Source organism: Peromyscus eremicus, chromosome 9 (genome assembly GCF_949786415.1).
Source record: "Peromyscus eremicus chromosome 9, PerEre_H2_v1, whole genome shotgun sequence".
In the NCBI taxonomy this organism is placed as follows: domain Eukaryota; kingdom Metazoa; phylum Chordata; class Mammalia; order Rodentia; family Cricetidae; genus Peromyscus; species Peromyscus eremicus.
In genome coordinates this window covers 99,712,502-99,728,900 of record NC_081425.1, presented here as the reverse complement: position 1 = coordinate 99,728,900, position 16,399 = coordinate 99,712,502, and positions in this window count along the sequence as shown.

Sequence of the window (16,399 nt, the reverse complement as noted above, 5' to 3'; positions counted from 1 at the left end):
TAGTATCCTTGAGCACAACAATTATTCTTTCTTTATTAAGATTAGCAAAATATCCAGTTATAAAAATTAGAAAATGTTAAACATTAAGACAACATCATGGTTTGATCACTATTTTCTACCTCAGATCACTGAACACCAAAGTTTCTAAAAGTGCTTTCATTATGTTTGACTACATTTGCTTGAGACAGAAAATGGTGATTAAAATCATGATACAAGACTTGAGAGAATTTTCACATTACTATTCGAGAAACACAGTGAGTATAAAAATCTGTGAAACGGTATTTTTAATGAATGTCCTCAGACAGCTCTCCATGGGTCACTAAAGAAAAGAAAGTCATGCTTAGAGTGCTCAAGGCTTTCCAACCATGTGAGGAATATTTCAATTTTTATGAATCATGCGTCCAACGTCATCCACAGAAAGAACACCAATTTACAAAATATTTTTTCTTGAGCATCAGCAATACAGTCATGATAATTAAAAAAAGAAAACAAAAATTAGGGGGATAGCAAGATGGTTCAGCAAAGTTGTTTATAGCCAAGCCAGATGACTTCAGTTTGATCCCCATAGCCTACATCATGATAGAAAAGAACCTACTCTCAACACACACACACACACACACACACACACACACACACAATAAACAATAGAAATTAAGTATTTATTCATTCATGAATGATGAAGGATGTATGGCTCATATACAAAATGGATTATTATTTGGTTATAAGAAAGAATGAACTTGTTTCATTTGTGACAATGGATAGAATTAAATATCTGGAATAAGAGAAATAACCCAGGCAAAAGTACATAAGCCTTTCATGACTTGATTCATGTGAACTCTAAAACAGTTGACATTATAAATTTTGAGAGTTAAATGGTACTTACCAGAAGCTAGAGAGAGTGCTCTGGGATGCAGTGATGGGTAAATATTGACTGATGTTGTAATTAGATAGGTAGTACCTATTGCAAAGCAGGATAACTATGGGTAAGAATAATTTAGAACACATTTCACAAAGGTAAAAACAAGGAAGTTTCATCATAAAGTGAGAAATGTCTAGGGGTACAAATATGTATAATTACTTTCCAATATATCCCAACATTACTTGGTACACAATTAATATGCACAATTTTGTGATTTTCTATGTTGATTTTACAAAGAGTTTGTATAAACCATATATGCTGACACCCATGTTTCTTCAAGAACTTTATGTATTAAACAATATAAGATGATAAAAAAAATAGGGCTAGGATGTAGTGTTTGAAGTAGGACTTCATGATTTTTTAGATGCCATTTTTGCAAAAATTTGAAAACATTTCCAGGTATGTTGGTTGGTTCAAACATTTCCAATCACTGTAGAACAAATTCCTCCCCAGGACAATTAAATAAACAATTGTCTAATGTAAAGAATGATACTGCACTGGATGATAGAACAATTTTGATAGATGGATCAAAAATTCCAAAAACCACCATAAAACAAATATTTTGGCAGACTTTCATAAATGAACAAAGACTAAAGCTTAAAGTGCAAATTAATAACATTGTCCTTGAAGGATTAGTGGACATAGGTGCAGATGTGAATATAATTACACCAAAATCATGGCATCTAAATTGGCCTCTTCAAGAGGTAGATGTCCAGTTTCTAGGGATTCAAACCCTATCTCAGGTAAACAAATTTCGAGATGGGTTGAATGCATAGGGCCAGAAAGACAAAGAGAAAGGCTGAAGTCATAACTGGTAAATATAGAAGTGAATCTTTAGGGCCTAGACATGTTACAGCAATGGGATACCCAGATTAAAATTCCTCCAGGCTCAGAAGTAGATATAGACCAATTCTTGTTTCTTGGAATAATATTATAAGTTACTATAAAAAAACAGCTACCAACCATTCGGGCTATACATAAACCGAGCACAACAACTGCCATTGAACTCTCACAAGTACCAAGAGTTCTACCTTTAAAATAGCTAAAAGGTAAACCTGTCTGGATTAGACAATGGCCTATGACACAAGAGAAATTACAAACTTTAGAACAGCTGGCTCAGCAGCAGATAAATACTCAATACATTGGAGAATCTACCAGCCCTTTGAATTCTCCTGTATTTGTTATTTAAAAAAAAATTCAGTAATTGGAGAATACTGACAGATCTAAGAGCTAATAATGAAGTAATTAAGTCTATGAGCTCCCTACAGAATGGGAAGCCCTTGCCCTCTCTGTTGCCTAAAGAATGGCTTATTATAGTCATTAACTTCAAAGACTGTTTATTTACCATACTTCTACAAGAAAAGGATAGATAAAAATTTGCCTTCACAATACCTGCTTATAATAATCCTCAGCTAGTCAAGAGATATCAATGGAAGGTCCTCCCATAGGGAAAATTAAGTAGCCCTACCCTGTGCCAATATTTTGTGCAAAAACTGCTGGTAATAATTCATGCAAAATTTCCACAATCTATAATCTACCATTATACGGATGATATCTTATCAGCTGATCCAAAGTTTGGTGCCTTAGAAATCATGTTTGAGCCGGGCGGTGGTGGCACATGCCTTTAATCCCAGCACTTGGGAGGCAGAGCCAGGCGGATCTCTGTGAGTTTGAGGCCGGCCTGGGCTACCAAGTGAGTTCCAGGAAAGGTGCAAAGCTACACAGAGAAATCCTGTCTCGAAAAAGAAAAAAAAAAGAAAAAAAGAAAACATGTTTGAAGAAGTAAAGAAAGTTTTACCTCATTTGGGCATTGTAAATTGCTCCTGAAAAAAAATTACAAAGAGTAAATTATATTAATTATTTAGGATATAAATATAAATAGATCTTCAAAAACATTAAACCCCAAAAGGTACAACTCAGGAGAGATCAATTGGAGACTCTTAAAGATTTTGAAAAATTGTTAGAAAACATTTTGAACTTACATACCATCATTGGAATACCTAAAGATGGACTAGTAAATTTGGCCAATACCCTAAAAAATGATAAGGACTTAAATATTCCAAGAGAATTATCAGCTGAAGCTGAGAAGGAATTAGCTCTAGTGGAAAAGAAAATAGGAGAGGCACATGTGGATCATATAAATCCAGAACTTAACTTCATTCTGATCATATTACCCTCCAGACACTCCCCCACAGGGATTTTGATGAAGAGGAAAGATATGGATATTTCTACCACATAAACTGCATAAGAAGTTAAAGACTTATGTAGAAAAGATCTCTGATTTGATGATAAAAGGAAAATTAAGGCTTTGTCAATTGGCAGGAATGTACCCAGCAGAAATTGTAGTACCTTTAACTAATGCGGAAATTTCTTCTTTATGGAAAGATAATGAATACTGGCAAAGAGCCTGCAGTAACTTTTTGGGAGAGATTAACAATTGGTATCACCAAAGCAAGAAAATAGAATTCATAAAAAGCACTGAATGAGTCCTTCCTCACATTGTACAGCAAAAAAACAATGTCTTGAGTCCCCACATTCTATACTGATGCAAATAAATCAGGAAAGGCTGGATATAAATCAGGAGATTTAAGTGAAGTGGTTCAAAACCCCTACAATTCTGTACAAAAGGCAGAACTGTATGCCATTTTTATGGTACTAATGGATTTCAAGAAATCTCTCAATATAGTTACTGACTCTCAATATGCAGAGAGAGTTTTTTTACACATTGAAACTGCTGAATTTATTCCTGAAAACTTCACTATTTATACAATTACAATAAATCATCAGAAATAGAGAACATCATATAAATATATCCCATATGAGTCTGCCGGGTACTCCAGCACAAGGTAATAATGAGATTGATCAGTTATTAATAGGTAATGTTCTAGAAGCCTCAGAATTTCATAAGAAACCCCATGTAAATAGCAAAGATTTGAAAAAGGACTTTTCTATCACTTAGCAACAAGCTAAGGAAAGTGTAAAAAAATGTCCTACTTGTTCCTGTTATAACCAAACTTTATTACCTGTAGGAAGTAGTCCTAAAAGTATACAAAGAAATGAAATTTGGTAGATAGATGTGTTTCATTTTGCAGAATTTGGAAGATTAAAATATGTACACCATACCATTGACACCTACTCAGGATTTCAATGGGCAACTCCTATGAGTTCTGAAAAGTCTGGCTCTCTGATGACATACCTATTAAAAATTATGGTCACCATGAGAATACCTTCACAAATTAAAACTGACAATGCTTCAGCCTATGTCTCAAATAAAATAAGACAGTTTATGCTTATTACAATATAAACCATGTTAGAGGTATACCACACAATCCCACAGGCCATGCAGTCATAGAATGATCCAATCAAACGTTAAAGGATATGCTAAATAAACAGAAATAGGTAACAATGACTGCTAGAAATAGATTATATAGTGCTTTATTAACCTTGAATTTTCTCAATGCTGATGAGAAAGGAACAACAGCTGTGGAGAGACATTAGAAAACAGAAAAAAACTCCTGAGCTAAATCAACTAGTTTGCTTCAAAGATGTGTTGACCTTGGAATGGAAACCAGGATATGTCCTATATTGGGGAAGGGGTTTTGCTTTCATTTCTGCAGGAGAGGAAAAGCTAAGTATACCGATATAAAATTTGCTTCAAACAGGAAAAACTCCTTGACATGACAACTCTAAAAGTTGTAAAAAATATTCAACAAACAAGGGTCAGGGTAGGGTTCTGTTTTTTTGTTTGTTTGTTTGTTTTGTTTTTTTTTTTGGTTTTTTGGGGGGAGTGTTGTTTTGTTTTGTTTTTGTCTTTGTAGAATAATAGAAATACCCATCCTCATGAAATCAGCAGGCTTTGGATACCTAGACATCTACCACATAAAGGAAGCACTTATTGAAACTAAAATACTCTACAGGGCAATATCTGAATGCTTAACTTCTATATCTCTTAAACTCTACAATAGCTGTAGTCTCAATTCAATTATAAATCAATCCGGCTTTGTAGTTGGAATATGGATTTCTCCTTCTCTAAAATAAAGCATATTAATAAAAGAAAAATTAGGAGGTTCTATCTCATTACAGAAGAGCCAACTGGTGTGAGACAGAAGAAAACCAACAATAAAGGGCACATTGTTGTCAAGATCCTATTTTTTTCCATGCTTGTCCTTGCTTTCTAGGAATCCCTTCTTGATCTAGCATAAATCCAAACTTTCCATTTTGATATTAATAATGTTCAAGTTTTCCACAGTGAAAAATAAGCCTTTTCAACAGCAATCTCTGAAGTCCCCAGAAGGAAGATGAACCCCCCATAACAATGTCTCTGTTTGATCCAGAAAGATACCATTGTACCTAAGAACATTAAGCAACAATCAGCTTTGGACTGAAAACTCCTCAGGGCAATTCTACAATGACATGGTCCATCATACTACATCTCTAGCCAGAATCTCAGCAAATCTTACCCACTACTCTGAGACTGACTAGAGACTTTATAGCTACCCCTATTGAGACCCAACTATCTAAGCTTTCTTACAGGATCCCACAGAAAGATCATGACTCCCTAAATAACAGGAAGCAATTCAAAGAAAATGACACCCCCTATCCCAAGGTTTTTATTTTTCTCAGGGTTATGGGTGGATGGTTATAGGGTTAGGGGTGGAGCAATACAATTTAGACTCAGTATTCTCCTTCAGGAAAGAAAAGGAGGAGCCAGGCGGTGGTGGCACATGCCTTTAATACCAGAACTCAGGAGGCAGAGGCAGAGGCAGGCAGATCTCTGTGAGTTTGAGGCCAGCCTGGACTACAGAGTGAGTTCCAGGAAAGGTGCAAAGGTACACAGAGAAACCTGTCTCAAAAAACAAAAAAAAAGGAAAGAAAAGGAGGAACAGATAGGTATAGTATATTAAGGTAGATTATTGTAGCTACTAGTAAACTGATTTAGCAAACTATCAGTCTTGGATAATTTGCACTGATATGGTTTCTTGCAAAATGATACAAATATAAGCTATTCTTATATTCCTATTTAAGATAATTTGTATATTGATACAAGTACAAAACTATGTTTGTTGTATTGTACACATATTCCTACTACTGTTTGAAATATTTTATATATTGATACAACTGCAATATTATATTTATCATACTATATGCATTTTCTACCTCTGTTTAGGATATTTTGCATATTGATACATATTAAGAATATTGTTGTCACATTGCACATTGCACTATACATTTCTATCTCTGCTTAAGATATTTTGTATATTGCCACAATTTTGAGGTCATTATCCTTACATGGTACATCTGCTTATAGACTGTTTATCTTGTTAATGTGAAGCCTTAGTCCTTAGGTTATTTAGGTAAAGAAGACTTACAGGACTATAGTCACCCATGCTTGTCATTTCTATAGTTATGTAGTTAGGTTCTCCAGATTTACAGAAACATATGTCAAATGAATAGGTAATCTTCAGACTCTTCATAGACCTAGAGAATATGGCACTTAAATTTTTTTGATAACTTGGAATTCTGTTGATGTGAAACACAATTGCTCCTGGTACAACCAATCTTATCCTGAGAGGATGCTGGGCTACTAGACATTTCCATTTAGAAGTTTATCTTCTTCTTGGTACAAATTGGTCTGCTGGGCAAAGAACTGCCCTTGCCTCGACTGGTGACAGTATGAACACTGTCCTTTCTGGAAGAGCAGGACACAAAGAAAAGCAACTACTGAACTCTGCCAAGACAGGTTAAAAAGTCTTTCAAATTTCCTGTTTCTGAAAATGGTCTGTTATATATTCTAAGCCTATAGCCAAATTGGATGGCCCAATGATGCTGAGAAACCTTTGATGACTGTCATGGCTGCTAGCTGTCTCTGTCTATTCTCACAAGAATTTCAGAAATCACTTGCTTGCTGCTGTGGGATAATGATTTTGTACACTGGCTTAATGAACCACTGATTGGCCAGTAGCCAGGCAGGAAGTACAGGCTGGATAAGCAGACAAGGAGAATTTTGGGAAGAGGAAGGCTGTGTCAGGAGATTCCAGCCCACTGTCCAGGGCTATAGCATGTAATTACACACAGGTAAAGCCATAGAACATGTGGTGACATGTAGATTAACAGAAATTGGCTGTGTTTAAGTACAAGAGCTAGTCAGTAGTAAGCCTGAACTAATGGCCAAGCAGTTTTAATTAATATAAGCCTCTGTGCATTTACTTGGGTCTGAGTAGTTACAGACTGGGTAAGACACAGGAAAACTTTCAGCTAAAAATGGTGCCAAAACATCTGACCTAAAACCTGAGAAAGCGATAAAAAAAATTCTAAAATGGAATTAAAAACAGCTTCCTAGTTGTGTCTCTCAGGCCAGCTGTGAGCTACAGTATGGAGGGTTCACAGTGGCATATGGGCTTGAGTGCAGCATTGTGAATTTCTGCCATGATACACAGTGGTGTCTCCAAGCCACACAGTGAATCAAAAGAGCCAAAGGAAAACAAAACAAATCCAGCTGTAGGTCTTGGTGAGACAGTGGGTGGTTCCTCTCCCAAATGGGTGAGTGGTGAAGAGGAATCTCATAAGCGTAGAGGTCGGGGACCAGATGTCACCTTGAGAACGGAAACTGTTGTTTGAAACTGAGGTGCGAAGGGGCCTTAAAATGGGAAACCTTCGAAGTGGGGCTCTATATTTCTTCTCTCACAGTCCGAGGTTCACAACAGTCCAGGGAGGAAGCTATGGAGAGCCAGCTAGCCAGTCGCTGGGAAGCCAAAGAGTGCAGGAAGGTCATGGCTCATCTGAGGCAGTGAAGTGATTGGAGAAAGGTAACCCTGCCCTCTATTGCTAGGAACAGATCTCATCAACAGGAATAACCTTGAAGTCTGAATACTCTGAACTTTTGCAGCTGTGGTACTCAAGTGGCATCCTTGATATCCACAGCTGCCTATTTACAAATTGGCGGTTAATATTTAGGATATCTTCAGATTCTGAAGACAGATCCTCTACTCTGTATACCCCAGGGCTGTGCTTTCTTCCCACAACCCCAGAGGACTTGGAAGATATTCTGGAATCAAGGAGTAGTCACCCCCAATGATAAAAACTGGGGGTCTACAAGAGTTTAAGAGAATCTGCTCAGTCCACAGATTGCCAAGCTGAGAATGACCAAGAAAGGCTTTTAGTAGGCAAAGAAGGAAAACCAAAGGTGAGGATGCTGCTAGTAAATATTTAACATGTTCACCATAAACTTTTGCAGTTATTTTGATGTACAGAAAGGAAGATTTGTCTTGAAGCCAAAGTCAGAAGGGACAGAAAAAAGTCATAATATAGTAATAAATACAACAAGCCTTCGAGAAAACACAGAAATTGTAAATATTTTCAGCTGAATATGGGACGACCAATTATATTAAAAAAACAAAAAACAGAAACAGCAACAAAGAAACACTAATGAGTAAAATTTCTGCCACACTCCAGTTAAGGTCACATGCTAGAGTATTGGACTTGATGGGTTTAAAAACAGAAAGAAAAATAGACACAAAGTTGGGTAGACAGAGAAGGAGGATAGATCTGGGAGGAGTTGGGGGAGGGGTAAATACGATCAAAATATATTGTATAATATTTTCAAATAATTAAAAATAAAAATAACAGCAAATACACACAAAAGAATGAAAATAATTTATTTTATTATATCTGATCACAATGGAACAAAACTGGAAAGAACTACCAAAGGAAAAGCTTGGAGGCAATGATATACTCTTGAAAAACCAGGGAGTCATTGGGGAAAAGGAGAGGATAACAAAAGTCTCTATAATCAAATAAAAATGGAAGTACAACTTCCCAGAACATTTGGAACATACCATGGCTTTTCCAAGAAGAAAGTTTATAGTTATAAGTGCTTCTACTGCAATATATCCAGAATGATCCCAAATAACTAACCACATGATGTAACTCAAGGTCTTATAAAACAAGAACAAGGAAAAAAAAAGAACTAAGCAAAAAGGATGAAGGAAATAATAAAAAATTAAGGCAGGAATTAATGAAATGGAGACTAGGAAGACAATTATGGAACCAATGAAGAAGTGTCTCTGAGTAAATAAGCAAGCCTTACAGACCCAGGCAAATCAACAAGAACAAAGGCAAACAGACTCAATGAATGAAATTAGAATAAAAAAGAAGTAAATTCTAACACATCTTATATAGAATACTGAGAATCACTAGGGAATAGTTGAAAAAATTATATTCCATAACACTGAAAAATCTATAAGTATATTAATTCCTGTATATATACATGACCTTTTAAAATCCATAAAAGCCAGGCGGTGGTGGCGCACACCTTTAATCCCAGCACTCGGGAGGCAGAGCCAGGCAGATCTCTGTGAGTTTGAGGCCAGCCTGGGCTACCAAGTGAGTTCCAGGAAAGGTGCAAAGCTACACAGAGAAACCCTGTCTCGAAAAACCAAAAAAAAAAAAAAATCCATAACGAACTAAAACAGATTAATAATAATCAATGAGATTAAAACAGTTATAAAAATTCCCATAAAGAAAAGTCCAGGATTGGGCAAATTTAACTACCAAATTCTAACAGTTTGAAATGAAAAACTAACACTAAGGCTTAAAATTTCTCTAAAAATAAAAAGGGAAAGCACACAATCAAGAAGGTGTTAACCTAGCACCACAGTCAGAGACACAACAGAAAACGAAAACTATAGAAATATGGATATGGGTACAAATATTGTATAAATTCCTGCAGATGATATTCAGTAACACAATAAGGAGATCATACACCATGACCAAGTTGGTTTCATTTCATGAATTTATGTGTGATTTAACATATGAAGTCAATAAAATTAACATAACGTATCAATAGAGTTAAGGAACAAAATCATATGATCAACTCAGAAGGTATCAAAAGCTTATTTGACAAAGTTCAGTTATCCATTCATGATTAAAGCCCTATAGAAACTAGCAATAGACCATAACAAAACATAATAGACTATGTATAACAAACCTGTAGCCAACACTATACTAAATGGCAAAAATTTTATAGAATTTACTGTAATATCTGGAAAGAGACAAAGGTACTCATTCTTCCCACTGTAATTAATTATAGGGCTTGAAATCTTAGAACAACAAGATAAGAAAAACAAGTGCAATTAATACAAATAGAAAATGAAGTCAAAGTATTCCTCACCTCCAGTGACCTAATACTGTATTAAATATTGTATCATAACATTGTATCACCAGAAAACTCTGAGCTGATGAACGCATTCAACAGAGTAGCAGGGTATATATTTGACAAGCAGAATTCTGTAGCTTTTCTGTATACCAATAACAAGTATACCAATAAAGGAATCAGGAAAAAATTTATTTATAATACCTTGAAAAAAACATTTAGAAATAAATCTGAAGGAGTGAAGAACTCTAGAATGAAAACATGATAGGTGAAAAGCCTATCATGCTCATGAATTGTTAGAATCAGGATTATAAAAGTAACTGTCTTATCAAATTCTACAGATTCAAAGTAAAAACACCACAATTCCATCTATCATCATAGAATAAAAAAAATGCCTGAAATTGATGTGGAAATATAAATGATTCCCAAATTGCCAAAGGAAGCTAAATGAAAAAATTTCAGTCCTGGACAGATCAAATTACCTAATGTTAAACTATACCATAAAGCTGTGGAGACAGAATCAGCATGCCAATGGCACAACAATGTACACATAGTCCAAAAGGAAACAGCTAACCTAGACATATCTCCACAGCCACAGCCACCTAATATTAGACAAAGATGTCAAAAAGGTACATTGCAAAGAAGACAGCCTCTTCAGCAAATGTTGCTACTACGAAAATTGAATATTCATTTACATAATAAGAAAGTGATGAATGACACTACAAGTAATTTATAATCTTCTGCATATCAAAGGAAACAATTATTAGAATCAAGGAGCAGCTTATAGTATGGGAAAACAGAACATTATTTCCAACTAGCTATCAGATAAGGGACCAATACCTAGAATCCATAATGAAATCCAAAATTGAAAACCAGAAGACAAAACAAAAACTTATGCAGTTGATATGCTGGTAAACTGAGCAGACACTTCTGAAAGGAAGAAATCCTTATATTTATATGTTATTAAATATTTGCAAAGATGTTAAACATCCTTACCTGCTAAGGGACTGCAAATTACAACTACTTTTCAAATTCCATGTCACTCCATTGATAATGGCTATCACCAGGAAAATAAGTGATAGCAAAAGCTGGTAAGAGATGTGAGGACAGAAAAACCCTATGGATGGGAATGTAAGTAGGTACAGTCATCATGGAGATTAAAAAAAACAAAAAACAAAAAACAGCAGGGCCTGGAGGGATGGCTCCACAGTTAAGAGTGCTTGTTGCCCTTCCAAAAAACCAGAGTTTGGTTCCTGGTACCCACACGGAGCAACTTACAGCTATTTGTAAGCTCCAGGGGATTCCACAACTTCTTCTGGCTTCCATGGGCATTTGCACACACCTGAAATAAATTCACACAAACACAGACAGAGAGCAATAAAATTTTAAATGATTATGATACTATGCAAAAATAGAATGACTCTATGACTCAGCTATACCTGCCTCCTCGGGTATGAAGCACTCCAAGATAACATAGCAAAGATACTTGCACGTTCATGCTTATCACTGCAGTATTCACAAAGACTAAGAAATGGTATCAGTCTAGGTGTCTATCATTAGATGAATCTATCCATAAAGAAGAAATGTGGTAAATAGGCACAATGAATTTTTGTTTTGTTTTGTTTTGTTTTGTTTTGTTTTGTTTTTCAAGACAGGGTTTCTCTGTGTAGCTTTGGTGCCTGTCCTGGATCTCATTCTCTAGACCAGGCTGGCCTAGAACTCACAGAGATCCAACTGGCTCTGCCTCTCAAACGCTGGGATCAAAGGCATGTGCCACTACCACCTGGCTCCATGATGAAATTTTATTTGGACAAAAAGAGTAATGGAATTGTCACACATGCAGGGAAACAGATGGAACCAGAGATCATTATATTAAATGAAATAAGCCAGACTTAGAAAAACAAATGATACAGGCTTTCTTTCATTCATAAACAGAAAAAAGTTAATGTGTATGTGTGGTGTGGTGTGGTGTGGTGTGGTGTGGTGTGGTGTGGTGTGTGTGTGTGTGTGTGTGCATGTGTGTGTGATAGCTCATGAAAATAGAAAGGGAATCTTAATAGTGAAAAGGAGAGATTAATGGAGGAGAGGGAGGAAAAGGAATAATGAAATACATGGGACATTAAAGCAGAAGTAGGTTCTACTTGATGGAAGAGAAAGGAACAGAAAAAAGGGGGTCGGGGTAACAGGAGAGGACAATGGGAAAAGAAATGATGAGGATTAGCTAAATGACGTATATGAATGAAAATGACACAATCAAACCCATTGCTTAATATGCTAAGCTGGTTTTGTTTTAAATGTATGCAATTTGCTAAAGACCAAGCTTAGATTTAACTGTAAGTATATAATTAGCATATCAATTTTGATTTAAATTGTGTAAATGCTAACTATTAAAGGTTAGATGATTTGGTTTTCATTTCACTTGTGCTTTCATAAACATTAATTTGGGGACAGATTTCTTATCTTAAAATCAATGGCTGTGGGGATTTATTTATTTAAAATGTGCTGTGTTGACCTGTGGGCATTTTATCACTATAGAAACTTTCAGAATTTATTGAATCTTGCTACAGAATCTGTGATAGGTTAGTGGGGCAACGTCACATAGATGGCTAAGCATTGGGAAATGCAGTGGGTAAGTGTTGGTTGTCAGCCATGGTGAAGCCCAGAGGTAGATTCATGAATGTGCAGTCGTCCCCTCTTTTAAAGCTCCTTTGGGCACGTTTCTGTCACCAACAGTTCAGCCAGGGTGATATCCAACACAGCAGCACTTCTCTTTGAAACTCAGGCTTCTGGACTAAGACCAGACATGAACTATCAGTTTCAGTTTTCTTCTTTTCAGTCAAGCAGCCTACTTCTTGGGGGAACACACATATAATTCAATTAATGGATAAAAAAAATCTGTTTCACGATTGGAACTCAAAATTTTCTATCCATTCACTGGGTTTTTCTGGCTGACCATTCCTGTGTTATGAATCCTGGTCTATGCCTAAAAGTGAAAAGAGTGTGGAACTGAGGCCGAGTAAAGAACTATGTCCAAGTCCTGGTTAGAACTGCAAGGATTATCCAGGTAGGATGGCACACACCTGTAATGGCAGCATTTGGTAGACTGAGGCAGAAGTGTTTCCATGAGCTTGTGCAAGCCTTGGCTACAAAGCAAGTACGAGAATACCCAGGGCTATAGAGCATGACTGTGTCTTAAAACCACACGCGCGCGCGCGCACACACACACACACACACACACACACCATATTATATCATATCACAAAAATAGCTTGCTAAAATATTTTAATTATATTTTCCAGTAAGTTATCATTTTGACCTTTGCCCATTTCATTCCTTTCTAAAAATTTATTGTTTAATATTATACTATAAGGTTAGTCAAGTAAGTGGCCAATTCAACAATCTAAAGACAAGTTTAAAACCCTATGGAACATATTGACCTCATCATTAATTCCTCCATTTTGAGATCTATGAAAAATTACATATGAGATCATTGGCATATTTGGATGTTCAAGGTAATTTATTTGCTATGCATGAAATAAAAAATATATGGGCACCAGGTGAAGGATAGCAAGAAAGAGATGACCTCACAACAAAGATGGTAGCATATATTACTGTTTACCTGGGTGCTACAAATTAGGCTTTCTACCAGGGGAAAAACAAAGCAAGAAATACAAACCTATAAAATGTTACTCAATTTTATTACCCTCCAAACTACCTTGCAATGTTTACTTTTACCAAGATAAAATAACACAAAGCAGATTTTGCCTCCCATCTTACAGAAGCAATGATCAAGTAAGAGAGGAAAAGAGAGATGACATAAGGACATGAGGGAACCTTTGTGGGACAGTCGACATAATCATTTCCTTACCTTCATGCTAATGGTGGCTTCTAGCCTGTATTCACAGATCAAACTTTGGCTAATAGTGTGCATTTTGGGTTAAGGGAATGTTTGATTGGTTTGTTTTTTGAAACACAGTTTTAAGTAGCCCAGACTGATCTTGAACTCATGTTTTTCCTGCTATATTTTCCCAAGCACTGGAATTATAGCAATGAATAATATGCCTAGTAAATGATAAATTTTATGGGGATATTATTGATTTTAGTTATATATTAATAAAACTATTGCATTCACATAATTCACACATAATCTCTTTTCTAACAGTACCACATAGTTGAAGTGAAAAGTAATACCTTTCCTAACAATATTTCAAATATAGAAAAATCAGAACTCTCATATACTGATGATAAAAGCATAATTTGATAGAATTGATTGGTGAACCTAATTAGCTTGGCTTATTCATATTTTTTACCCAGCAATTCTACTTGGGTACCTAAGCATACAATGCAAATTCATATAAATATTTATGAGAAGATGTGGTCTGGAATGCTTATAAAAGTGTATTCATAATATTCAAAGTATTTGATCATTGGAATGAAACTGGCATTTTTCTACAGAATGATGCTATACAATACGTTTTATACACCTGACTCAACCTATGACATTCTCAGATGCACTATATTTAACAAAAGAAGCACAGAATGCTACAATCTAGCAGCCCTAGATTATAAAAGTACTGAACTTGGTTTAAAAGCATATTTTGAGGAGTGGATGAGATAAATAGGTGGTTAAACACTTGCTATGCAAGTGTTAGGAACTAAGTGTGAATACCTGAACCCTGTAAAGCTAGGTGCTACTGGTGCCTGTCTAAGTGTCTATAACACCAGTGCTTCTATGTTGGGATGGGAGCTGAAGACAAGAGAATTCTCAGAAGCTTGTAGGTCACTTAGCCTGGTGTATAAAGGGGAAAACAATAAGAGACCCTGTCCCTCACAATGAAGAGGGTGAGGACTGACACCTGAAATTGTCCTCTGACTGCCACATGAACACCCCCATGTAAGGATTATGTCCTTAATTATGTCACTAGCCTTCGACGGCATCCCAGCCTAAAAAGTGGATGTGCCCTCTGTGCCCTCTCTCTTTCCGCACTCTCTCCTTCAATACTCCCCCCTCTGTGCGGTCTTTCTCTCCCTCTCTTCTCTCTCTCTCTCTCTCTCTCTCTCTCTCTCTCTCTCTCTCCCCCCTTTCTCTCCCAATAAAGCTCCAAAAAGGTAACTATGGCTCATAATTTTTCCACCAACCAGCACTCTCCTCCATCGCGGCGGTCAGCCATGAGCACCGCCACTTAACCAACACCCCCCACAAACACATACCCAAAAATAATTTAATGACTTTTATAGTCAGATAATAAATGTTCCTCTGGATGGGGCATAAACTGGATGAAGGACAGTTAAAGTGTATAAGTCACCTGGCCTAAATAAAGGCTAAAAAGGTGCGTTTTTTTTTTTTTTTTCATTTTGTAGAAACTTTTGAAGTTCCATACTTGTGTGTTACCTCTGTAGTTGACAGTGTTAATCTGGGAGGTGAGTCTAAAAATTTGGTGGACTAAATCTCATGCAATAGCCTACTTTACTCAGGACATCAGATAATTTATATTCTGAGGGTTAAGCAAGGTCATATGAGCAAATTTCACAAGAGTTCAAGCTGTATATTATCATGAGGACAACCCATGCTTGGAAATATCATCTGAATAATGGTAAAATAATGAGTAATCTGAAGTAAACCCACTCCTACTTACTACACCTTGGAGAGACATGAAAGCATATTCCAAGAGCAATCTCATGCTTTGGAGCAATGATGTCACAGGACTTTTGTTCTGTTTTGTTGGAGTTTTCTTATAAGCAATCAGAATTCTCCTCACATAACTTTATTCATGTACTGTGTTTTGACATTTGTGTGTTTTTCTATATACATATTGCCCTTTAATAATGTTAAAATAAATAGAAAAAAACATAATGAAAAAACCTGTATTCAAGCCAAAAGGCACACACATTTTTAATTTCTTATTTCATCAAGTAATAGCAAATTTTCAAGTATTTGCCTGCATTCAGTTATTTTGGAGTAAGTGTGGGAGAAGCAAAAACACACTAACTTTTCCAATGCCTGGGAGATAGAGGGTCCTTGTTCCACATGTGTGATGTGCTTGTAGCAAAAAGAATGGGGTTGACACTCTTCAGAGTTCATAGCAGGAAAGCAAAAGAAACTGAAGTTCATAGCTACCCCAGTGGCACAGAGGGCAGTCTGAGGGAGAGAAGGATATCAGAGTCTCTGAAAGTTCTGAACATGTTAATCAGTCAGCAGAATCACACTGCTGTGTGGTTTGTGTAGCATGAGGTACTGATCTGCCATTAATATCACATGCATAGATAAGAAGAGGATAGGTGATGTGGGATAATGCTTTTGTACACTGGTTTAATAAAATGCTGATTGG